This window comes from Pelobates fuscus, chromosome 3 (genome assembly GCF_036172605.1).
Source record: "Pelobates fuscus isolate aPelFus1 chromosome 3, aPelFus1.pri, whole genome shotgun sequence".
In the NCBI taxonomy this organism is placed as follows: Eukaryota; Metazoa; Chordata; class Amphibia; order Anura; family Pelobatidae; genus Pelobates; species Pelobates fuscus.
In genome coordinates, this window is record NC_086319.1 from 154,721,276 (window position 1) to 154,744,048 (window position 22,773).

Here is a 22,773-nt window from a genome sequence, read left to right on the forward strand (position 1 = left end):
GTGTCTCCTGGACTAAGCAGATATCAATCTTTTCTTTTATCATTTGGTTGCGTATCATAGATCTTTTATGCATAGTGTTTAGGCCCTGAGCATTTATAGACAAAAACTTAACCATATTTACCTTCTCTCTCTTAAAGGATTTCAAGTGGACTGATTACAATTACAGGGCCTCTAAAGAGTCCTGTATTGTTATTTGTCGTCACTACCTTCCCGCGTCGGGAAGATTTCTTGCACAGGACGCCCAAAGGCCTAAGGCTGGCCCTGCGCATGGGTCAGTGGCTCTGCACCAGACTTCCCTCCAATTGATCAAAGCTAAAGGATTTCAAGTGGACTGATTACAATTACAGGGCCTCTAAAGAGTCCTGTATTGTTATTTGTCGTCACTACCTTCCCGCGTCGGGAGTGGGTCATTTGCGCCCCTGCTGCCTTCCTTGCATGTGGTAGCTGTTTGTCAGGGATTTGTCAATCCATATCTGCCAAGTGACCCTATGTAGGGGGAACAGTCTCTATTCTGCTCTGTGTCAGTGTGTATCAGGGATCATTAGGATAGGTGTCAATCCATATCTGCCAAGTGACCCTATGTAGGGGGAACAGTCTCTATTCTGCTCTGTGTCAGTGTGTATCAGGGATCATTAGGATAGGTGTCAATCTATATCTGCCAAGTGACCCTATGTAGGAGGAACAGTCCCTATTCTGCTCTGTGTCACTGTGTATCAGGGATCATTAGGATAGGTGTCAATCCATATCTGCCAAGTGACCCTATGTAGGGGGAACAGTCCCTATTCTGCTCTGTGTCAGTGTGTATCAGGGGTTTTGAGGACAGGTGTCAATCCATATCTGCCAAGTGACCCTATGTAGGGGGAACAGTCTCTATTCTGCTCTGTGTCAGTGTGTATCAGGGGTTTTGAGGACAGGTGTCAATCCATATCTGCCAAGTGACCCTATGTAGGGGGAACAGTCTCTATTCTGCTCTGTGTCAGTGTGTATCATGGTCTCTGTGGACGGTGAACAGTCTCTATTCTGCTCTGTGTCAGTGTGTATCATGGTCTCTGTGGACAGGGAACAGTCTCTATTCTGCTCTGTGTCAGTGTGTATCAGGGGTTTTGAGGACAGGTGTCAAACCATATCTGCCAAGTGACCCTATGTAGGGGGAACAGTCTCTATTCTGCTCTGTGTCAGTGTGTATCAGGGCTGGGCTTTGAGGACAGGTGTCAATGTTAGGTGATTTCTGCCCTTTATGGATTAAAAGCAGACTCTGCATCAACTGTGCAATTTTCCGTGGGAGTTTTGCCATGGATCCCCCTCTGGCATGCCACAGTCCAGGTGTTAGTCCCCTTGAAACAACTTTTCCATCACTATTGTGGCCAGAAAGAGTCCCTGTTGTTTTTAAAATTCGCCTGCCCATTGAAGTCAATGGCGGTTCGCGCGGTTCGCGCGGTTCGCCGGTTCGCGAACATTTGCGGAAGTTCGCGTTCGCCGTTCGCGAACCGAAAATTCCGGGTTCGCGACAACACTAGTGTGCAGAACTAAACACACCTACAAAAGAACAAATCTTGCAGCGCGTTGATCATGTTAGATCATGTTAGATGCTTCGTCAGTAACCACAAACCCAACAGCACACTGGTGCCTGCCTGCTCTCCCGACCTACATACTATCTGTAAAGAGAGATTTCATTTTTAAACTTAATGTATGTGTGTTTAATATAGTATTTCTTTGCCTTGTGTGTGATTAAAATTTAATTAACAGAACAGGATGTAATAACTTTTAAAATAATGTCACTTTGCTGTAGGATCTGATTGAAAATTTAAACCATTTTTTCCATGTGGTTTGACTATGTGAGTCCCAACCAGGGGAGTCATGGCAAGGGCTGCATATGAGATTTAACTCCTAAATGGCAGAGAGTAAAAAACAAAAGTGATTTAACTCCTAAATGGCAAAGAACTGATCAGTAAGGTTGCAGGATCCTTTTCTATACTCCAAAAATATTTTATTAAGATAATGTTGCTTTGGTGCTGCAGCTTAGAGTATCCCTTTACTGTGCATTTGATTAATTAAGTTACGTTTTCCAATTTTTGATGTAGACTAAAGCATTACATGTTTGCACCTGTATGTGAATAAAATATTAAGACAAACGAGTTGTGACTGGATTTTATATTCTCCAAAGAAGTGGAATAAAATGTTTTTCAGTGATAACTCTGAAGTACAGTGTGTTTCATGAGTTACTTTATTTTAAAGCATTGAAACTCACTGGGAGGGCAATTCTCCCAGGAGTCATGTATAACACGAGAAATGCTCAATCTCCTACAATAAAATTTAAACCAGTCAGCCAGGCAACTCCTTGCTAGGCATTCTCAAGGGTACAGTATCCCTTTAAAGATAACTCACTTGTAAACGCTGAAGGTATTAGTTCAGAAAGTACTCATCCTGCTTCTCTTGGACAATTTATCCTCCCATTCATCTCTCGACCACATGTGTACAACATAAAACTTGTTTTTATTAAATCTGTGTATAAAGTTCCCTGCTGGAAAATAGGAAGAAACATTTATATAATTCTGAAGGGAATAATGATTTTTTTTTTCTGCCTGAGGATTTAATCTTCATAACACAACTAACTATATAACATGCATTCTACATGGAAGTATGACAATGAATAAATACATATTTGCACTTTGATATCAAAAGCTTAAAGGGACACACCACTGCCCAAATGCAAAATCAATAAAAATAATTGATTATCTCAAATGAAAGCATGCATGCTTTTAATTATGCATTTTTTGTTATTGTTTTTTTCTAAAAATCTCATGCGTAACCTGCATTTCTCTTGCCTGTAGCTTTTGCAAGCCCTCCCCTTCTAACCCAGCCCAGACTTTCTGTGTCTGTCTGTCACGGAGTATAACCCTAACACGCAGAGTTTAGGATAACAAGGAACAGACTAATGAAATATAAACATCTTACTGGGCTTTAGAGTGGCCGGACTTAACGTTAGACAGAGAAAAGCGGAGTTTAAATACGAGCCGAGTTCAGGGTAACGGAGAGAAAGCAAAATGAGAACTAGCCAAGAGTCAGGTACACGGCAATATTCAGGACAAACAAGACAGGCAAGGGTTAAAGAGGAACTCAGTCAGGAAATAAAGCCAAGGTCAATACCAGACTACTATACAAATCACTATGAACGCACTGAAGGGTACTAGGAACAGAAACCACAATAGGACACAGAATGTAGGGCCAAGTAAGTTTAAATACTTTTACTTTCAATTTGATTGGTCCATGTCATGCCTGCGCACCAAAAGGTGAGTAAATGGGGGCGCCGGAATGACGTGGGCCAATGGGAGCCAATGCGAGCAGTTGTAGGAGGCTCCAAATCACACACAGAAGAGAAAATAGCACAGTCAGTAATAAAGGGGGATAAAACATTTTTAGAGGATTAGTTAGATTAAAAACAAAAAAGGGGGAGGAGCCTGACCACCGAGCTCTGCGGTCACAACTAGCGTGAGCTCCGGACCCGCGGGCAGAATCGGGGATCAAATCGACGGCTGCCAGGCCAACACTCACCCAAGGGTGCACGGCCCACGTCGGGGGTGCCCCGCCGAACCCGCTGATACCACCCCGGGACCGATTCGAGCAGGAATCACGGAGATCCAAATGCGGCCTACTGGGGCTGCAGCAGAGGGGAAGCGGCCGCTCTCCTCCGCACTAAAACCTACACACGACCGCGCCGCAACCTACGCCCCCCCCGGACCGGCGGGGGATATCCCGGTCCCCACAGGACACACAAACCTGATGGAACCGCAAGCAGAATGGTACCAGAGCACAACAGGGCAACTGACCCACGAAGGTTAGCCAAAACGGCCGACCAGCATCCAAAAAGACAGCGGAGCACCCATACGAAAATACACGTGTCCCCTATGGAACTCTTCGACCGGCTCTGCACAATCCTTAGGAGAGCACTATACAGCAGGGGAGCAACCCACCGACAAGCTCACTTAATGGTGGCTTCGTGGATACGTCCAGCAGCAAAGCGTAGCCACTACAACCAGGTACCACGAGCTCCCAAGATGGCCGCTCGCAACAACACACATCACCGGGCTTTGAAACAGGGCAAAACACTAAACCCATCAGGTACAAGCCTCTATACTCGCATAAATAGAGTAATGAAGGTGAACCAAGCGACGCACACGCATCTCCAGCCTGACTGGAACCCTGGCGGCCAGCGCAACATGAAGCCCATCTTCCCACCCAAAGCCACAATACATGTAGCCACGTGGGCCCACAACACGGGGGCACCGCCAGATCGGTCCTTAGAAAAGGAGACACCAGGCCCTACGGCCGCACTACCGGGACTAGCTACCTCGACGCACAGTACTTACCAACACTTGGCATAGGCTGAATTGCCCGACACGCTGCCCCAAAGGTATTTCTGACCTGGACTGTGACGAACTCTCGCTACAGAGGAATACCCAGTCTCAGACATCTCACACAGGTCAACTGCGGACTATGCCTCCAGTCCACCACGGTCTTTAGATGACAACATTGGGTCTACCACAAAGCGTTATCCTCATTCCCAACCTATGCCCACTTTGGGACTAAACATGACAAAGATTACTGTAGTCTTACTCTCCATAATTTGTATTGATGCTTGGTCACCACTGGCAATCTGCCCTCACTCAAATGTACATAAATTCAGTTAATTGCCTATAATGCAGCCTACCCTAGCGTAGATAGACCACCACGCTCAGATAGGCGCAGCGACTATACTTCGTATTTGCAACAGGGTCCAACGTGGTAGTTAAAATGGTGTTTAGCATGTGTGGAGAGCTAACGTGACACTCTGTTTAACACTGTCTAGCATATTATACAGTACTATCTTGTTACCCATATAGATGACACTAACTTAGCACTGTTAAACAATGTCTAGCTTACTTTACCCTAGAAATCTCACTATTTAGCCACGCTTGTTACAATCATATCTTATTACTGTGGTCTAAAGTTACCTCGACCTAGCATGTATATGCTCAGCAAGTAACGTCATGATTGTCGACCTATGTAGCGTGTACCTTGACCTGCCACTTAGGGACCTCACCTAAAAATGTTAGTTACATTTAACCTATACTGCCTTTATGTTTATATGCCTGTATTCTTCATGTTATACAAAAAATGTGCTGTCTACACTGTAAAATGATATAAAGAGCATGCAGAAACTGTCGTGCCTCTGCATGCCGGTTGTAAACCTGTGCACATACAAAAATAAAGAATAAAAAAAAAGGAATGTATGTAGAGGAGGATAAAGGTCTGGCTGACTGCCTCAATTAATATTTTTGTTCAGTATTTACAGATGAAAATTAAGGAAAGGGGACTCTGTTAGGAAAAAGGACAAATGAGTAATTTGTTATATGTGAGTTTACAGAGGAAGAGGTTCTATTTCAACTGTCAAAAGTAAAGACAAATAAGTCAATGGGGCCTGATGGAATACACCCAAAGTTATTAAAAGAGCTTAGTGGGGTACTAGCAAAACCATTAACATATTTACTTACCCAATCATTATTAACATTAGTAGTCCCAGAAGATTGGAATTTGGCGAATGTTGTACCTATTCACAAGAAAGGTAGTAGGGAGGAGTCGGGCAACTTTAGGCCAGTAAGCCTTACTTTCGTAGAGGGGAAAGTAATGGGAACCATGTTAAAGGATAGTATTGTTGATCAAGATCAGAGACAACATGGGTTTACTTAAGGGAGATCATGCCAAACTAATCTTATTTATTTTTTTGATTTGGTAACTAAAATAATAGATCAGGGTGGTAAGACATTGCTTACCTAGATTTCAGTAAGGCTTTTTACACTGTTGCACATAGAAGGCTTATCAATAAACTGTAATCTTTAAGTTTGGATTCCAATATTGTTGAATGGGTAAGGCAGTGGCTGAGTGACAGGCAACAGAGGGTTGTAGTCATTGGAGTATATTTGAAGCATTGTCTTGTCACCAGTGGGATACCTCAGGGATCTGTACTTGGACCCATTCTCTTTAATATTTTATTAGTGATATTGCAGAAGGTCTTGATGGTAAGGTGTGATTTTTTGCGGATGATACTAAGATATGTAACAGGGTTGATGTTCCAGGAGGGATAAGCCAAATGGCAAATGATTTAGGTAAACTAGAAAAATGGTCAGAGTTGTGGCAGCTGACATTTAATGTGGATAAGTGCAATATAATGCAGCTTGGAAGTAAAAACCCAAGGGCAGAGAACAGAATATTTGTTAGAGTCCTAACCTCAACATCTGAGGAAAGGGATTTAGGGGTGATTATTTCTGATGACTTAAAAGGTAGGCAGACAATGTAATAGAGCAGCAGAAAATGCCAGCAGAATGCTTGGTTGTATAGGGAGAGGTATTAGCAGTAGAAAGAGGGGAGTGCTCATGCCATTGTACAGAACACCGGTGAGACCTCACTTGGAGTATTGTACGCAGTATTGCAGACTATTTCTATAAGGATATTGATATTTTAGAGAAAGTGCAGAGAAGGGCTACTAAATTGGTTCATGGATTGCAGGATAAAACTTACAAGGAAAGGTTACAGGATCTTAACATGTATAGCTTGGAGGAAAGACGAGACAAGGGAGATATGTGTAAAAAGCATTTAAATACATAAAGGGAATCAACACATTAAAGGAGGAGACTATATTTAAAAGAAGAAAAACTACCACAACAAGAGGACATAGTCTTAAATTAGAGGGGAAGAGGTTTAAAAATATCAGGAAATATTACTTTACTGAGAGGGTAGTGGATGCATGGAATAGCCTCCCAGCTAAAGTGGTAGAGGTTAACACAGTGAAGGAGTTTAAGCATGTGTGTTATAGGCTTAAGCCTATCCTAGCTATAAGATACGGACAGGGAATGAAAGTAATTAGAAAATTGGGCAGACTAGATGGGGTGAATGGTTCTTATCTGCCGTTACATTCTATGTTTCCATGTCTGAAGGCAGGAGTGCTCGAGCCGCATGGGGCTTGATCAGAGGGCCCCTGCCGGCACCCGGACCGGGTAAGTACCGTTACACTGTCCACTCACAGACTTCCCAATGCAAATTGATGAGAAGTCTTTGCAAGGCAGGTGCTCTGGGCATTTGTTGCCTCTTGAGTTTATATCCACTTAGCTAACCAAACCAGGAAGTAACAGAACCTGCTATCTGCTTGAATGCCAGGGGTGAGGGTGGGGGTGCAATCAGGTTAATTTATAAAAGTGTTAATTTCTATTGAAATCTGTACTTTTTCAAACTGAAAAGAAGAGGAATCACTCTTAGCACATAAAGCTTTTCAGCAAGCTAAAGTGCTTTCAGGGTCTGAAGTGTCCCTTTAACACTTATTTTTATTCAAGTCTAGTGGATTAAATATTTTATACACGAACACACATTTAATTAATGAGTTTGTGGACTTAGGTTGTTAACTGTGAAATGCATTTATACATTTTCTCTTAAGATCTTCATTTTGATCAGCGTGGGAATTCTCCATATGTTCACCCTTCTGGGACCACAGTGCCTATCATAGATAATAAGATGATACACTAATCTAACAAGGAGCCTGGAATAACAGTTGTATTACAAATTACTTCAAAAAGGATATTAAGATTTGTTTTTTATTCTACAGAAATATTATAACGTATTTCAAATAATAGGACACCATAGTTTTTGGTGTTAAATAGTTGGTCCTCTACACACTTCACTTAATCTTATTCGATACTGTCAATCACCTTGGTAGATACCTATCCCATCTATTCACGTTTGTTCATTCACAGGAAAAAAAATGAAAATTAGATATTATTCAACAACTTGAGTCAGTTAAATTAGCCCAATTTAAAATATCTCAGTGGTGCAGATTTGAACTTTTAGAAATTTCAAAGCTGATTGGATTTTTAATGAAAGACTCATAGGAAACATTATTAATTAAGCATTGAAAGGCATAGAAGCAGCTGTCAAATGGTTAATTAACAGTAAAGACGGTTTTGGTGAATTGACAGCAGATGCTTTAACATATAAGCTTAAATTGCTGTTTTGAAATAAAAACTCAACTCAAATGAGTTCAACAACATGAAGGTATCATAGCAAATCAAAATATAAAAAACCTTGTTCCTAATGGCTAATTATTTGTGGGGTATGAACTGTAAATGGAGAATGCCAATTCACCCTTTTGTATGCTGTAATGTTTGTCTTTAAACTGCAATCCCCCACATCTCCAACACCCCTCAGAAATGACCTCATGGAATTTGCGCAGATGGCTTCCTGGAAAACTTGTCCTTAATGACTGGGATCTCAAATTTTTTAGCCATTTTCCTTCCCTTCTCACTCCCTTCCTACTCCCTTCCCCTTTATCTATTCATTATGGTACCCAATTGTTTCTACATTTCTTTATCATCTTTTTAAGGGACACTCCAGACCCTTAAAACATTTTAGCTTGCTGAAAAGTTTTATGTATGAAGAGAAGTTCCTCCACTTTTTTCAAAATGAAAACCAAATAATAATTTTTTTTCATTAGAAATTGCCACTTTTACAAGTTAACCTGGTTACACCCTGGCTTTCAAGCAGACAACCGGTCATATCACTTCCTGTTTTTTTTTTGCTTAATGGAGCTAAATTCAAGAGGCAGATGTCCAGAGCACCTGCCTTGCAAAGACTTCTCGTTGAGCTGCATTGAGAAGCCTGTGATTGGAAAGCCATAGAAAGTCTGGGCGAGATTTAAAGAGGAGGACAATAGAAATACATTTTTGCAAGCTGTTGTTATATATAGCCCCTAATGAAAGCTTGCATGCATATAATTCAGCATTTTTTTCATTGGTGATATATTTATTAAAGCAGTAAGTTTTATTTATTTTGTATTTGGGTAGTGGAGTGTCCCTTTAACTATTTTATTTACAATATTGTTTTTTAAGCAGCATTTACAGCAGAGGGCCTTTCATGGCAATGTTGCACATTGCTATCAAAATGTGCAACGTGTACAGTCTGCTGTTACATATACTGTTATATGTAGGAACCGGGAGGGATATGGGGGATGCATCCCCCCCAGGAAATCATGCAGGGGGACAGATAATGGAGAAATCCCTCCCAGGTCCGCCGGCCGAGGGGGGTGCAAAAATCACTTGTCAGACTGACAAGTGATGTTTGCTGCCACCTTGACAGGTGCCCCCTGGCTGCATGAGGCTCCATAAGGGAACCGCATGCACTGTACATTGGAGGGGTGCCCTTCCCCATCCCTCTCTGCGTAGGAGCGCCGGGTGTCATGTGACTACCCGGCGCTAAGTCTGACACTTGGCCTGTTGCCAGACGTCCAGAGGTCCCCATCCCCTGCTATGTGAGGTAAAATGGCAGGGAGGGGGGGCAACAGTGTGTAGGGGAGAGAGCAGAGCCGGCATCATTATCACCTCAGGCGCCGGCTCTGAAAAAAAAGCAGCTGCCTGCCGGAGCAGGTAATTCGTATGAATGGAATGGTTAGAGGGGGCATTATAATTGGAAGAGGGGTAGGTAGTAATATGAATGGAAGGGGTAGGGGTGTACTAATATGCATGGAAGGGATAGGGAGTACTAATATGAATGGAAGGGGTAGGAGGGGGTAGTAATATGAATGGAAGGGGTAGTGGGGTTAGTAATGTGAATGGGAGGGGTAGGGGGTACTAATATGAATGTAAGGGGTAGGAGGGATATCATATGGAGCACATGGAATGCTCCCATCCAGGCAGGGAAACCATACGGAGCGAAGTAGTGACAACGTCATAACGCCGCGACTCAAAGTGCCGAACCGATCGGTTTGCACGAACAGAAAGTTGTGGTTCTTGTATATCCAAGAGTGGGCTTTATATTATATTTGGATTTTTTGTTACCGACTTTGGCTTGTTTATCCTTTCTCCGTTTTCTGTGTTCCTGACCTTGGCTTGTCTTACTGTTTATGCTGTACTCTCTTACGTTTGACCTTGGTTTTCTTCCTGACTACTCTTTACGTTAAATCCGGCCATTCTAAGGCCCGGTAATACGTTAAACCTCTCCTTCAGCAGATTAGGGTCTGTGTGTTTTGGGTCCTCCTACTTTAGCCGGGACACTTCAAGGGTAAACCCCTCTTAAAGTTACATTAAAAACAAAAAAAACAACCCAAAGTCTGTCAGTGTTTCCAGAACACACTCAGAGATCCATTGGTTTCCCATGATGTACAAGAAATTTGCCCAATCTTCAGTCTATGCCACCTCAACATTTTTGTCATCTATCAACACTTCAAGAGAAAATGCATCCACCTTCTATGGGACCTTTTCCTCGAGAATGACTGGTTTACAATCTGAAGGACGTAAACCTTTTGGTTCCTGTCGCGCACGAGAGTTGGCGTTTCCTCCATTTCCGCTGATGGGGTTCTCCCTGCCAGTTCACTTGTCTTCCATTCACTCTCAGTTCTGCTCTGTGGTGCTTCATGAAGCTTCTGAAACCAGTTGTCTCTCTTATGCGATCCAAGGGCCCTTATCATGATGATTTTGGGATTTTCTGGAATGATGCTTCTCAAGGTCTCAGATGGCGTTTACCCTTCACTATCTCAAATCCTTAGATATCATGGTAACCAAGCACTCGCTCCTTCACAGGTTGTACAGTTTCTTGGATTCAAGATTGATTTAGTCAACTGTATTCTTCGTCTGCCCATGTCAAAGGTTGCATCATTCGGAAGGAGATATGTAAGGTTCTACATTGGGATTCCATTACTCTCTGTGTACTTTTGTGTCTCCTGGCCTCCTCCATCCTGGCAAGCTTTCCTGGACCCCTTCACTATTGCAAAGTATGAAGGCAAGGTTTCTCCATTCCGACCAGTCTGGAGATGAGGACAAAATTGCGATGGTAATTGCTACATACGGCAAGGCAATTTCTGGACCCTCACCAAACTTTGTCATGTAATCAGAAGCCAGCCTGTGGAGCTGGTGGGCTCACTCTGTGGGTCCATGGATACATGGTGGGTCCTTGGTCAGACTAGGAAACTGGATTACACATCAATAACCTGGAACTGATTGTGGGCTCCTTTGCCCTACGCAGCCTGGCCAAGAACTTCTTCTACTAGCGCCACCTTCAGGGGGTGACAACCATGACGGTTGTCACAGCCCGGCAGTCCATCAGAACTGCCGCTGGTGCAGATGCACTGTTGCCCACATGCTGATGGGACATAACATGTGGCCCATGCACTAAGGGCCACCCGATACGTTAACAAGGTGGATTCACTGATGGCTGTCACTAGCAGGTGTGGAGTTGTGTTTTGGCACCCACTCGGTCCATGGAGAGTCGTAATCACAGGCCTTTTCGGCTGGAGCATCTCTCAACGATATTATACATTCTGTAGATTGGACTCGGGAAAATATATTTTGTATTTTCTATTTTTGTTATTCTTTCACAGCATTAAAAATGCTAAATATGAAGCTTTCAGCCATGTTGTAAAATTATAGATTATGCTAACAAAGTGTACCTATAATCTTAATTTTAATAATGACAGGAGACGAATATCCTGAATGATGTCATCATATACACAATACACAATAAACAATCATACGTTTCATACTGTTTTATTAATATTCTTCCTTTGATGCTAATTGAGTTTAGCATAATATGAAATTTTAATTAAACCAGGAATATACAACAGTCAGGCTAGAAGAGTAGCAACTCTAAGGAGGCCTGGTTAAAGCTTTGTCAACCTATTGTTGAATAGATTGGTGTACATGTGCATATTTGAAACATAGACACAGAACAGATGTCTGTCCTCGTGAAGCATTTTATGCGTCTTTATCTTGAGTAGGGGATCTTTTCAGCTAGGCATATAAAGCATGCAGGCATGCACAGGCATGCACATGCAGCACATCACATAGAGTAAGCAGGCCAGGACGTGCTTAAGGCTTTTTCTCTTTGTTCTAGTGGTCTGTTTTATGAGTTCTAGAAATTGTGTAACAGTAATTTGTGATTTTGTGATATCCAACAAAACAGTACTAGGCAGTTATTTGATTTCTCAAGTGTGGGTCAAGTTAACTCTTTTTAGAAAGACAATTATGTTTTAAAAAATGATTTATGCGGGTAGATAGGCATTTGGAACAGGAAGCAACATCAAAATATGTTCATACCAATCTTAAGGAAAAAATCAACATTCTTTCCACAAAATTTTATATCTAAAGAAATGACCACATTTGAACAATCTGTTATGAAGGATATAAATAATATTAAACCTATAAACAAGAAACAGATGAACCTTAATAAAGAAGAATGGTCAGCATTAAAGGCATTACAGAAAAACACAGAAATAGTAATTAAACCTGCTGATAAAGGGGGTGGAATTGTAATTATGGAAACAGCAAAATATATACAGGAGGGTAAAAGACTGGTAGATGATCTACATACATATCAAAAACTAAAAAGTGACCCCACGAGAGATATAAAACAAAGATTTAAGAATCTAATAGATAAAGGGAAAGATGAGAACATTATAAATGATAACGAACATAAATATCTAAATATCCATATACCCAAAATACCCGTCTTTTACCATCTTCCTAAAATACATAAAGATCTGATTAATCCTCCAGGTATACCGATAGTCTCAGGTATAGGATCAATATCTAGTAGACTGTCGGAATAGCTGGATAAATGTTTACAACCGATTGTTCAAAAAAAAAATAGTTATTTAAAAGATACTCTGAACATCATACAAACCCTGCAAGAAATAAAATGGGAACCTAACTTCTTTCTAGTAACTGCCGATGTCGGCTCTCTATACACTATTATTGCTCATTCTAAAGGCATAGAGGCAGTTAAATTATTTTTAAATGAAAGTGGTGTATATCCTTTAGAACAAATTGATTTTATCTTGGAAGGAATATAACTTATTTTATCAAATAATTATTTTTGGTTTAATAATGATTTTTATTTACAAAAGTTTGGCACAGCGATGGGGACCAGGTTCGCTCTTATACCAATCTTTTTATGGCATTTTGGGAACATACTTTTATTTTATCTAATAGTTACTGGGAAGCGAACCTGGTCTCCTACAAAAGGTATTTTTTATCTGGAAAGGCACGGAGGAAAGTTTAAAATCTTTTTTAACCTTTTTAAATACAAATGACTGGGGAATTATTTTAACCTCAGAATATAGCAGTACGAATGTTAACTTTTTAGATTTAACCATATACATAGACGAGAATCGAATTAAAACAAAAACCTAATTCAAAACAGTGGATGTGAATAATTATATTTATCTTAACAGCTGTCATTTTTCCCCATGGTTAAAGAATACCCCCAGGTCACAATTCCTTAGAATTCGTAGGAACTGTACAGACATTAGTACTTTACAAACCCAAGTAAACCCAAATAAAAACACAATCCATGGAAAAAGGGTATGAGGAGGACCATCTTCAAAAGGCAATGGAAGAAGTAGAACAGACAGACAGATCCCAACTTTTAAGATACAAACAGAAAGACAAGAACGAAATACATAATGTGTCTTTTATCTGTAATTATAACCAAAATAGTCGAAAGATTAAACAAATTATAAATAAACATTGGCCCATCTTGAAAAAAGACCCAATGTTACATACAATTCTGCCAGATATACAAAGAATTATACATAGAGGAGCACCAAATTTAAAGCAAAAACTAACTCATAACCACATTAGGGAAGAAAAATCGAATACCTTGTTTCATCAATAAGGTTTTTTGGATGTGGGAATTGTCTGGCGTGTAGGAGTACTAAAAGCAGGAAGAGACATCTAATTAAGTTGCAGGATCCAAAAAGTAAAAAGGAATATAAGATAAAAGATATGGTAACTTGTTTTTCGAAACGGGTTATCTACATTTTAAAATGTCTCTGTAATCTTTTGTACGTTGGGAGGACTAAAAGACCACTACAGGTTAGAATAAATTAGCACATACAGAACATTAGGAAGGGATTTGATAAACATAGTGTCATTAAAGAAATGCATGAGAGTAACCCCCAATTTTTAGAATTCTTCGCAATTCAGAAGATAGAATTGAACTGGCGAGGAGAGGATGAAATCAAAAAATTGGGAAAAATCGAGACCAAATGGATTTTTAACCTGAACACTCTGGCCCCATTTGGTCTGAATGCCGATTTTGAACTGTCATTTTTTTTATAATTCTCCTATTTAACATATTTTTCTATTTTCATTTTTATTTTTGATTTTACTTCTAAATTTATATTTATTTTTATAATTATTTTTATTTTCATATTTATTTTTATTTTTATTTTTATTTATTTTTGATATTTGATATTTTTTATTTTTTTATTAAATGTTACTTAACCGATTTATTGATTTTTCCTTCCTCTAAAGTAATATCTACCTCAGTATATGTCTATTTATTTATTTTATATTTTTTTACACTGTATATATAGATATATATATTTTTTTATAAAACTTGAATATATATGAGGAACACACACACACAAGCAATCTGCATATATTTTATATTTATTATCAAGATGTAAAGTAGGTTTTCTTTTTTCCTTTATTGATATATTATATTGAGGTGTAAGGAAAAGCTATGTATTAATGTGTTTTTTTAAGATGCAATTTGTTCAATAAGATACAAAAGGATGTGATAAATTTCTATTATTATACTTCTTTACCCTTGTCTATGGACATTTTTTATATGAGTGGAACAATCATAAGGACACAAAAAGAACTTTAAAATACCTCATATATCAACGAAACCAACCGGAAATTACATAGCGCACAGAGAAGATCATGGGATTTGAAGTCCCAGAAATGCCAGTCCGGAAATGACGTTACGCAACATTCCGGACCAGAACGGAAATTACGTTGCGCAATCAACAAAGGCAATACAGACGGATTGGTTAATTGAATTTTAGGCAGGCTTTTTGACGAAATAAAAACCAGAACGAGCAGAACGCAAGTACAGCCGACTGAGGAAGCTAATCACAGCGAAACGCGTCTTGGCAGAAGGAACACAGACCACCATCAAGAGTATCTACTCATTATTTGATATATTGATTTTTTATTTTCTAGTTCCTGTGTTACTTTTTATTGCTATTTTTAATGTATTAAGTAATAAATATAGATATATATATTATTGTATCCTGCACTTTTTCCGGTAAGGGGAGGTGTCACCCCATTTTGACACGAAGTCTGCAAACTTAGAGCCAGTGACCGAAAGGCTCTAGAAAAGGTGAGCACCCTTTCTAACATCTATATATTTTCCAAAAAGTGGTTTTAAAATACTACACCTAGAGTCCTTTTTTTCCTTTGCTTTCCTACACCCATATTGTGGAGACAAATAGAGGCAAGAATCTAAAGGACATAAAAGGGTTAAGATGTCTACCTTAAAGACACGGAAGCCTGGAAGTTTAGAGCCTAGAATCTTAAAAGGCTCTAAAAATGTGAGTAAATTATAACTCACTAAAAATATCAAAACACTGGGTATTTACAATATTGCACAATTATTTGGTATATTTATTTTGTCTTTTATGTACACCCCCTAACGAGAAAAAAAGAGGGGTGAGTTACGTGTACTTATTTCTCAATAGACCTATAAAGCGCTACACTCAAACTAGAGGCTTGGAAGGTGGAAACACCAACCAGACCTCAAGTTATTTGTTTTTTCTGGTGTCTTTTGTCTTTTTAAACCAGACAGATTAGATTTTTGTAACTATCCCAGTGGAAAAGTCTAGATGAAATTAACATACATAAATTTCTCTTAATGTTCTTACCGGTATTCCAATTAGAAAGTTGGGGTCAAGGATAGATGGTCTTTCACATTAAAATTTTTTTTTTTTTTTGTAATGAACTGCATAGAAATAAGCAAGTCTCTTTACAAATTAATTAACTATGACCCAAAATACATCTTAATGGAATGAGAGGCCAAAGGGTGACTGTTTAGAAGATTTGCCATCACCTTTGCAGTTAAATCACAGCCTTGAATAGAGATGTTTACTGTGTAAATGCTCGTTCTCAACGATTGATTAATTAAATGTTCCATTGGTGCTTCAATAGAATATCAAGCCTTGTAATAAGTGCATAAAATGTGTGAAGCATGTATTAACTGTCTTGATGAGCTGTTTTGGAAGATGCTATAATAAGTACTGCCTAATTAAGTAACAATTCATCATTGCTGAACTGGTGATCTGATGCATGGTTTAATCTGATTTACAATGTGCATGTTTTTAGCAGTTTAATAGTAAGATGTGAATCTTCATAGCTAACAATGGCATTTTTCACATTTCTGTTTGTGTCCAAATCTCATATTTGATTCTGCCTCAATGCACCTTTGGCCTGTTTTCCTTGAGCATGCCATAGTCACAATATTGATTTTATTAGATAAATAAAATAAATAATAACATTTTGGTGCTGTGGTAATTATATTCTTAGTATAAGTAGGGAAAAAATTAAATGGGTCCATAAACCAGAGACGTAGGAACCCAAAGGGCTTAATTTGATTTGTATGAGTTTTAATAAGACACTTTAGCATTATATATTTTTGAATTTATTTATTTTTTAAATTTAGCTTATTTTAATATACTTTTGAAATTATAGTTTATATTTTTTTCTTTAACAGTTTCTCATGTTTTTTATTGATATATCTCTCCTTCTTCCCCTGCAGTAGGTCTGTTCAAGATAAAATAAAACATGTGATTAGAATGGTTCATTACATATCCTATTTTTATGTTTTACATATGTTTAATTTTATTGTTAAACATTTTGTTTAGGTTTTTAAGATATAAGAGTACGCATATGTGTGTTTGTATTCAAAGTCTGTTTATAAGAAATTTACTCTTTATATATACTATGCCCTTTTTGTTTTAGTTTAAATTTAAATAATGTTCAGGTTGTTGCCAAACGTTTAGGTGATATACCAATGTTCTGGACAATGATGAGCATATATGGGACATTGCTGAGACCCATGTAGAGGTTTGGAATGATATCTAATCATGATGAGACATTTAATAAATGCACGCCCAATTGGGTGGACTTAAAAGTGTAGTGGCAGCAAGAGTGGGAGTGATCTGAGGAAGCCGACAAGGTGAAATGCGTCATCACACATCAGCACATTATGCCAAATGAAGTTCCTCCTCTAGGGGGAACTCTAAGTGGTGTCTACAGCCCAAGGAATGGCATAAGCCAGAGATGAATCTGAGGGACTACAACACCAGTGAGAAAGGACCTACCCTGTTGGAGGTGGTGTTTTCATTCATTTTGAACTTTGTGAATAAAAGTTTTCAAGCACCTGCTGCTGCTACCTGGTCTCCGAGGCACTTGTCTCCTAGCTCCACCAGCTCACCTTGGACAAAGGAGGAGAGGGAAAAAAAAGATAAAAGGAAAATAAATTAAACAATTACGGAAAATGTTTATGTCTGAGCCTATTCACATCTATGTGTTTGAATTACCATAATTCAGTAATGTTATTTGATACATATTTGATAGGAGACTATGCTAAATCTGGGTATCCCATTATCCCAGTGTCTATATAATTGTTTTTATGTTACAACAAATCTTGTAACAATCTATCTGCCACAAGTGCACCATATTACTTCCAGCCAGATCCTGTGTATTGGTTGACTCTTGTCCTTCTTCTCACTAGGTCTGGTATGTTGTCTTTATTTTTGTGTAATTTATCATTTTTTGGGGGGTTATTGAACTTGGCATCTCATATAGCTATCTTGTATACTCATATATAATTTTTTATGCATTATGCAGTTTGCTTGTATGCAATGTAAGAACTTATAGATATTGCATTGTATTCTTTATTGGACATTTATTGTCTTTTTTATGCATTGATACTGTCTATGAGAGCCTATTATTTTGACCCATGTAATAAACATCTTTTTGTATATACTTTTGTGGTTGTGCTCCTTGTTCAAGCAGTAAACATCCTGGCTCTTTGGCAGAATCTTTGTAAATACTTCTGTTTACCTATCTTATGTTTTCCCCCTTGCCTTCATTTTACTCTACCCCTACTACCTCCAAATCCAAAAAAAGGCACCCGTGTTCCTACACAGCATCAAATCATCAACTACTAAACCATATGGTTTACTATTATAATCTCAACCTGCCCAACTACACACACTCCCATCAATATCAATATGAAAATATTAAAGCATAATGTACGCAGTATGAATACACTGCATAAAAGACGACGCCTAGTACACGATGCCAAACGCAATCGCATTGATATACTGTGCATTCAAGAAACATATTTTTGGAACTAACAGGGTACCTACATTTGGCTTGAATGAATACCCAACGCAATACGATGCAACACACACCTCAAAATTTAGAGGCGTCTCATTCCTGATTCAAAGATCAGTCGCCTTTGAATTCCTTTAAATACGAAAAGGTAGTCAAGGACGATTTCTAATTCTGCATTGCATCCTCAATGCCCAACTATCTCGCTCTAGTGGGAATATATAGTCCTAATGCCCACCAACGCAACTTTTTACATAAAGTGCTCACAAAAATGCCCCCCAAAAATGACCTCAATCACGTACCTAACTCCAGATTAGACACAACGATCCCAAACAAATCCACATGTCACATGACACTCTCAAACCATTGTAAAGTGCTAACTAAACTGATTGCAGAACATGGACTCTACGATACATGGCAAACCCTCCACTCCAATGACCCTGATCTTACATTTTACTCAGCAGTCAAAAATGTTTTTTTCCAGGATTGACCTGGTGCTGGTTTACTATGCAAATCAGCACACTGCTTCCACACGTCATGCAGTGTAGCCAGGGCCAGATTAACATAGGGGCTGATGGAGCTGCAGCTCCAGGCCCAGGCCCAGGCCAATGGAATAGGCCCATTTAAAAAAAAGAAGAAAAAAAACACTACTCTAGGTTTTGCCACCTGACTGGTATTTTACAAGCACAGCTGGTATTTGAAGCTGCCTGGGCGTGCCAGTATTGCAGTAATAACAGCAATACAAATGCAGATATTTTTCTCAGTATAAACGGAGATTACTCTGCAATACCAGCACCAGCCAGTAGGGGTCACTGTGTGTGGAGAGAGGCAGGGATAGGAAATTACAGCATTTACCTCTCTGCCTCTCTCTACTCACTGATCCGCGGGGGAGCAGCTACACAGCACAGAGAGTTCAGACAGCAGCTCCCAGTCTACAGAGACTACAGCTCAGGGAAGTGAGGGATGAGGGGAAAGGCAGCAGGGAAACATGGGGACACTGAGACACTAGGGGACACATGGGAACACTGAGACACTAGGGGACACTTAGACACTTGGAGACACTGTGAGACATGGGGATGCTGAGACACATGGGGATGCTGTGAGACATAGGGACATTGGGAGACACATTGGGACATACAGACATGAGGGACACAGTGTCTCCATGTCTCCCAGTGTCCCCATGTCTCCCAGCCAATGTCCCTAGTGTCTCAGTGTCCCCATGGCTCCAAGTGTCCCCTAATCTCCCAGTGTCTGTGTCCCCATGTCTCTCAGTGTCCCCATGTCTCTCAGTGTCCCCATGTCTCTCAGTGTCCCCAAATATCTGTCTCCCAGTGTCCCTATGTCTCCCATTCAGTGTCCCCATGTCTCCCAGTGTCCCCAAGTGTCTGTATATCCATGCCTCCCAGCCAGTGTCCCTAGTGTCTCAATGTCCCCATGTCTCCCAGTGTCCCCTAGTTTACCAGTGTCTGTGTCCCCATGTCTCCCAGTGTCCCCATGTCTGTATCCACAAGTGCCCCCATGTCTCCAAGGGTCTCAGTGTCCCCAAGGGTCTCAGTGTCCCCTGGTGTCTCAGTGTCCCCATGTCTCACTATGTCCACATGTCTCTGTGTCCCCTAGTATCCTAGTGACACAGGAAACACTAAGACATGGGGACACAGGGAGAAATGAGGACACTGAGATACTGGGAGACTAGGGGACTGGGCGACATGGGGAGACTGAAACTTTGATACATAGGGACACTGATGCCAAGCTGGCCTTCCAATTCTTTGGACAGACACGCCCCCTTTTTGGGCATGTTAGCCCATTTTGGCAGTTCTGGTCAGGTGATTTGCGTCAGCGGCCCACCCTTTAACCCCGCCCATTGACTTCCTGCTTCACTGGACACTGCTGTTAGGGGGTATGGATTTACTTGAAAGATGAAAGCATAAATTAGAGAGAGATTAGCATAGAGTATGTGTTTTCTTATAGCTGCATCCTTTGAGTTTCCCTCCAACACCATCTCCATCAGATACATGACGCTTGGGAGGTATGATTGTTTTAGTGTTTTTGGTCGATAAGATTCTGTAATTAGGCCCATCATAATTGTCAGCACCAGGTCCACTGGGCTCTTAATCTGGCCCTGAGTGTAGCACAGGTGTAGTATGGTCTGACCATGCATCTGTGACAATAACAATACAAGATAACTTTCAATTTCGGGGTCTAACCCCATGGTGCTTAAATGACACGCTATTACACAACAAGGAATTTGTAAATAAACTAGAAGACAGCGTAACCTCATTCCAAAAAAACTATAAACAAGGTAAAGTGTTTGTACATGGATAATAGTTGATGGATGAAGACAAAATATGCCTGAAACAAAAAACTCTTAGGAAGCTCATTTCCATACTATACATGGTCAAATACAACCGCCGACCTAACGTCCACCACCCTTACCTATGCAAATGGTAAAAAGATTTAAAAATGGAATTCAAAAATTCCCAAAGATGAATGTGGAGCTCTCCAGGAAATTACTTTGCTGATGATATATGGTCCCTAACCGACTAAAACATATTGATCCTCACAGATCGGATGTCTGTTGGCGGTGTCTAGCACATACTGGTATATGCTACATATTTGGTGGTCATGTCCGTGCTTTACCGAATACTGGGTAAACATCACAGTACTCCTTTGTGCATGTACAAAAGTAGGCTTAACAGACAAGCCAGCAACCTTTCTGTTAATCTTATTCAGTGAGAAAATCCCCAAACCACAACTTTATCTAATATACCATGTAACGATAGCAGCTCTCACTATGATAGCCGACGATGGCTACAAAACAATGCTTCCAAGACCCAAGAATGCATAGACCAAATTAACATCAACGAACGCTATGAAATTATGGCCCTTAAGGCACTAGCACCTACACATTTTTGGATAGAGCATGGGACAGGTGGGACCGATTCTTAGAATCGCATGTGACCAATACTTAAACCCTAAAGCAAACATGAACGGCAATTAAAAGATTAACCTTTAGACTACTGAATTCAACAGCTGTGTCCATCCTACCACTCCAAATGTACCATATGATATCTCAAATGTACCATAAGACATCTTAGATCAAAACAAAAAGAACTCTCATTCTAGTGATGGCAATGCTCTAATAGCACTTGAGGGGGATTTACACAAACCTATCATAGAAGACAAATAACCTAGATCAACAGGCCTATACCAATTCACCTCCATAGCATCACTATATATGCTATAACTGGTCTGTGTTTATTTAGTTAATTAAGTCTTTTATATATAGATATTTCTTCTTGGGTCAAAAGCTCGCATCTATATTAATGAAAAGTACTAATACGCAATCTGACATTCTTTATAAAAAATATGCATTTATTCTACTTCAAAAGCAAACAATAATATACTTAACAGATGTTATTTCTTGAACATATAGAATATGCAATATTCTACAATGTGACGGTACAATCCGTTACTCTGTCAAGCATTCCCTTCTTCCCATAAAATAAAATCACCAAGTAATCCACAGAGTAATAACTTGCTGGTATCGCCAAATAATCCACACATGAGCCAAAGCTTAATGCTGGAACAAGACTGATTTACTGGCACACAGAACTCACAATTTATGCAACACATAACTCCTCCTCTGGGCCAGGCTAGATAATTGAGTTCTTACAATACACACAGCTCAATTATCTGCTGGCCAGAACATTACAGTTTTTAACAATTTCAGAAAAGTACTTTTCATACAACATACAAACATAATTTCAACATCCCTGGGTAGCTGAGGATACTGGTGGTCATATATCCAAATTTCACGAATTTACGTTTGGTAGTTTACGTGTCGCATCGTGTGGATGTTTGACCGGCTTGCCATGTGGAGGTATCCGATCTAGAGTTCCATAGAATCAGTAGCAAGAGCCGGTCTCCGTTCGCATCTAACTACACGAAAACCACCATTCGTATGGTATAGCTGGTTACATGTGAATGTTCCCCTCATTCGGTAGATTCTATCTACCGAACGCCAGTTTGATTCGTGGAGGGGAACGTATTCATCCAGGACTTCCATGGGGACCAGGCGTTCGCATGGTTGCCGTGCCGAAATTAGTTCCAGGCAATCCCTGCATAATTCCCGCTGACCGCGTTCGTGAGTTCTAAGATGGCCGCCATCCTTTGTTCTCGCCACGTGTTCGGATGCCGAATGGCGGCCACCTAGTAGCAGTTAAGTTGCAGTTTTCTCTGTTCTAATGTTGATTGCTACCCAGGGTGTGTGGCCTCTGTTCGGTAAACGAAAACATTTATTTTATACATTTTAAACCGAACAGATACAGGTATTTAAACAGCAGGGAGAGGGTTTAACTGAGGGCCCACGGCAAGTACATGGAAAATCCTTCACAATGGCCCCCCTTTTTCTCCCTGCTCCGGCAGACATGACTGGACCTTTCCGGGTCCAGTGGGGGCTGACGGGACTGCCAGTCATTAGTCCCAGAATAAGTCTGTTTGGCGGGCCAGCCCACATACAGCATTCAAAGGGCCAGACCTCCCCGGGTCCATAATCCCAAGGCAAGAGGCCGGC